Source organism: Mus pahari, chromosome 2, assembly GCF_900095145.1.
Source record: "Mus pahari chromosome 2, PAHARI_EIJ_v1.1, whole genome shotgun sequence".
Lineage (NCBI taxonomy): Eukaryota > Metazoa > Chordata > Mammalia > Rodentia > Muridae > Mus > Mus pahari.
In genome coordinates this window covers 112,159,429-112,163,950 of record NC_034591.1, presented here as the reverse complement: position 1 = coordinate 112,163,950, position 4,522 = coordinate 112,159,429, and the positions used below count along the sequence as shown (strand labels likewise).

The 4,522-nt window shown below is 44.4% G+C and overlaps 1 pseudogene; it reads right to left on the bottom strand.

The window, feature by feature from the left end:
- Nucleotides 1-4,522, bottom strand: part of LOC110316875 — a 13,383-nt pseudogene that overhangs the window by 3,320 nt on the left and 5,541 nt on the right.

The window sequence follows — 4,522 nt, the reverse complement described above, 5'->3', positions numbered from 1 at the left end:
CCCCTCCCCTCTCTTCGCCATACCTGCTAATAAGAGGCAGCTTATCAAACCAGGATTTAAACCCAAAATTCCCGTGGAGCCCACATTAGACAAATATGAGTATCCTGTAAGACTTATTAGAGCAATATATCTTCATACCATCTTTAAGTATCAAAAGGTTATATTTCTCCCTTTATGTAAATGAATTACCTGGTCCAGAGCCCTTTGTACCTTTGTCTCCCAATTCTTTATTAGCAGGGAGAAGCTGGGTGTAAAAAGACCCTCATTGCCTGTGTCCCTGTTTGGAGGAGGGGGAGGCAGGGTGGGAAGCGAAGGATAAGGGAAGCAAACAAAGGTTCTCTTGGGCATAGATGTCTCTCTGCCCTTCTCTGTAGGCCCCCTCAAACTGAGTCAGCTTCAAATCCACAGTGCTACAGCCTATATCACTGCCCAATCCCCCATTCAGGGGTTAGGGGGACAGTGAATTTTTATCTCAGGTTAGTTGAGTTCAAATCAATACATTGGGCATCATTTTGTTGCAGTAAATCTCCAACCCAAATATGCCTCAGCAATGAAAACACAACTCAGTTAATATGATTACATGCTGTGCACCTAGGTTGGGCACTTCTACTGCTAGACTACCATCTTCCACATCTAGGAGACCCCTTAGAACTTGGGGTTTCTCCAGGCCATGTGCTTCTACTCCACTTTTCTTCTTCCTTCTCCTCTGTGTCCTCTCCCTCTTCCATTTTCTTTCTTCTCTCTTCCCACCTTCTGCTCCACCTTCCCTTTTATCTGCCCAATCATCAGCTATCATTTATTTTACAAAGTAAGGTGGGAAGCAGGTTTACAGGAAATCACCTGAGTGCTGACTCATTCCTTGTTCACAGCCCCTCACAAGAGAACAGATTTAACATCAAATATAATTAGCTCCAGGGCTATCCACAACACCTTACCTCCTCTTTTGCATTTTCAGTGGCCTGTTTGTTGTGGTGCATAATACCCACTGTGGGGAACACCCAGGTGCTAGCTGGAGGAATGATGTCACTGTCAGCCAATCTCACCCACTATACCACCTGAGCTGCTGCCTCTGGAGTACTTCCCCACAGACCCTCCTTGCTTACATAATAGGAGATGGCATTGCTCTCAAACACACAGAATCTGTCATTGCCCTCAAATGCTGGAACCTTGCCAGCAGAAAATTTTCAGAGAAATTCAGGGGTGTGGTTGGATTGGCCAAAGTGGAAGTGGGGTGGTGCAGAAAGCCCGTGGAACTGAGCCTTCTGTACTGAGCAATGATGAGGGTCTTGAAGTCCCTCCAGTTTTCAGGGTCCCAGCTGTCATGGTGATTCCACAGAGAAAGGGGGTGGGGCCAAGTAAACACGAAGGACTCTACTGCACTTTTAAGAGTGATAATGGGTTCTCTGTCCTAAACAAATGAGACACAGGTTACAAGATTTGTTTAATAGGCTTTATAGCACAGTAACTGAGCAGTTATTAATCTATTCTGTTCCTCTAAGTTCATCTGTCTTTCTCTCAGCCAAAATCCCTGAGATACTTGCATTTTGGTATTGGTCTGACTCTCTCTGCTCCATGTTTATTCCCACAGTGGCTCCTGGACCCACTCTTTGTGGCAAATTCTCCCTTCTCTCTCCTTCTCACCATCCCCTGGCTGGGATCAGAACTCCAGCTCTGTTTTCTCTTCTGCTCAGCCATTGGCTGATCAGCTTTTATTGACAAGTCAGAGAATGAATGGGGAACAATGTTTACAGAATATTCAGACAGGAGATACTTAAAATAAGCATCACAATGCCCTGTCTGGGTTGCAATCAGATACGGGGGCAGAAAAATCAGCATTTGAATAAATACAAGGATAATCTTTACACAATGCACAATAATCTTAGGACTAGAACTACTGGCATTCCAAAGCCCACCACCAGTGATCTATTTCTGCCAGTAAGTGTCAGCAAGGCTGTAACTCCTAAACCGTCCCAAACAGTGCCACCAGCTGGAGAACAAGTGTTCAAATACCCGAGTCTATGGAGGACCCCTTCCCGTTCAAACCACCACAGATGGTGATGAGTCTCAACTGGGGCAAAAGGTATTCATTGAAACGTCAAGCTCAACTCCAGATCCTCTGCTGGGCTCTGAGTACCCCAAAAACAATGTCATGATGACCTGAAAGCTGTGAAATGGAGTCTAAACCGTGTCTTCCATGGTCACAGAGTGTTCTGTGTCACTGAACATAATCTAGTTGCCTTGGAAAGACCATCAGCAAAGCGGTCTCTGGCTCTGCTTAAAATGGAAACCAGTAAAGAAGCTCTTTATTTTGTATGAAATTTTCTAATTGAATGCTTTATGGTGGGATGAGATTAAATATGATTTTTCATAATCACTTAGCAGTAGATTGGTAGGTCAATGGATGGACAGATGGATGGTGTTAAGCTCAGGAACTCTTTTTTTATTCCATATAGAAGACACATGTAGAACAGCCAGACCATAAACAAAGAAATAATGATCCTAAGGAGGGAACAAGAATTAACAATGTCAAGGAATATGGAAAAGAGAGGAGCAACACAAGTGTCCCCCACCCCACCCTCCTTTCTCACACACACTGAAGCCAGCTTGGGGGCAAAGGTCATTTTTCCTCCTGGGTAGTTAAGACTGTGGTTCTAAGTGGTTCTAATATGGCTGATCTAGGATTTCTCTAACCAAGTTGAGGCTACATGTCTGGCATCTAAAACCAGGCTAGTATATTGTGGAATGATAAGATCCTGACTGGCATGGCACCATATACTCAGTGGCCCAGAACCCAGAAGACTAAGGCAGGGTACTTTTGAGGCCAGCTAGACTAATGAGAAAGCTGTTGCCTGTCCTAGAGTTCTGTAAGTTATTAAGCAGAGTGACACATTTCAATCGCAGTTCAGATCCAGCAACGCCATTTACGGCCCTTCTTCCTCAGACCTGGGTGCTTTGCCATTATTTTTTCTTTTTCTTTGATTCCAACCTAAGTTATCTCACACGTTTTAAGTCAGCAGTCCTCGGGATAGAAAAAGATAGGAAGACAGATCCACAGTATGCAATTGAGTGCTAGCACCAGACAGCTTGCATTTGAGTTCTGGCATTACCACCTACCAACTCGCTTTGTGCCAGTAAACCTGCTCTGCCGTGCAGTCCACTTGTGATGTAGGTTAACCCAGCGTGGACCAGCTGCTGTTGAAAGTGTTAAAAGATGAAGCATTAAGAGAGCTTTGAAACTGACCCCCCCACACACACTTTGCAATTTATAAAGTTTACAATTTTTGTAAAAGTTGCCTAGAAGTAGTATAAACTATGTATTTAAAATGCACATACTACCTTTTTGAATAATCTACCCATTTCTCTGAGGAGCTTGTTCGTTTTGCTCCTTCAGAACATTTTATTGGATTATAGGAGCTGGTGGGGAAAGCTTTGTTGGTAATGTACTTGCCCTGCTGCCATGATGACCTAAATTCAATCCACAGAAGCCACATTGAAAAGCCACCATGTGCACTTGCTATTCCTGATGTGAGGAGGTGAAAACAGACAGATTCCTGGGTGTGCTCACTGACCATCCAGTCCAGCCTACTGAGGGAGTTCCATTTAAGAGAGATTCAGGCACAAAAATAAGGTGGGATGAAAGACATAGAAGTTGTCCTCTAGAGTCTCACACGTGAGCACACACAGACACAACACACATGCGCACACATAGAGGAAAGGAAGGACAGAGGGAGAGATGTATATGAAAAAAAGAATAGATAGAAACGTGGCCAAATAAACTTTGATCCTTAGCTTCAGAGACTTGTCCCCAAATGTCACAGTAGCCAAGCTAGTGAGGAGAGACACACGATCCCACCAGGTCAGAATCGTGGTCTCTAGATCACACAGCTAGCTGTCTTGCTGTCGCTACTGAGATAACACGGTCCAGGCTCATCTCCCCACTTGCCTGGCATGCAGGTGATACTGTGGACAGGTATGGCTCATGCCTGAACATGGTTCAGACAGTTCCTCCCACTTCCTTGAAGAGCAAAATTAAATGTGCATTTTTCATCTTCTATTTCGTGTTGTGGAGTCCACCTCAAGTGTGCCAGGCAGACTCCTTAGTACAAGTTAGCTCCATCTACCACGGGATTTTCATTCCATGTTCATTCCTTGTTCCTCCCTGTTCTTAAGATTTGCTCTTTATGTAGCTAGGCCCAGACTTAGCCTGGCTAGGCTTTGGTTTGGGTTTTGTTTCATTTATTGATTTATTTGAGGTTTGTCTATATTAGTTTCTTCTGTTTAGTTTTTGGTTGGTTGGTTTTGTTGTTATTGTTGTTGTTGACAAGACTACAGCTTGAACCTAGTGCCTCGAGCTAGATGCACGCACAGAACACTTTACCACTGAACCACAGCCCAGCCCTTAGTTTTAGCTTTTTAAAGAAATCCCACCCGGGCAGTGGTGGTGCACGCCTTTAATCCCAGCACTCGGGAGGCAGAGGCAGGTGGATTTCTGAGTTTGAGGCCAGCCTGGTCTACAGAGTGA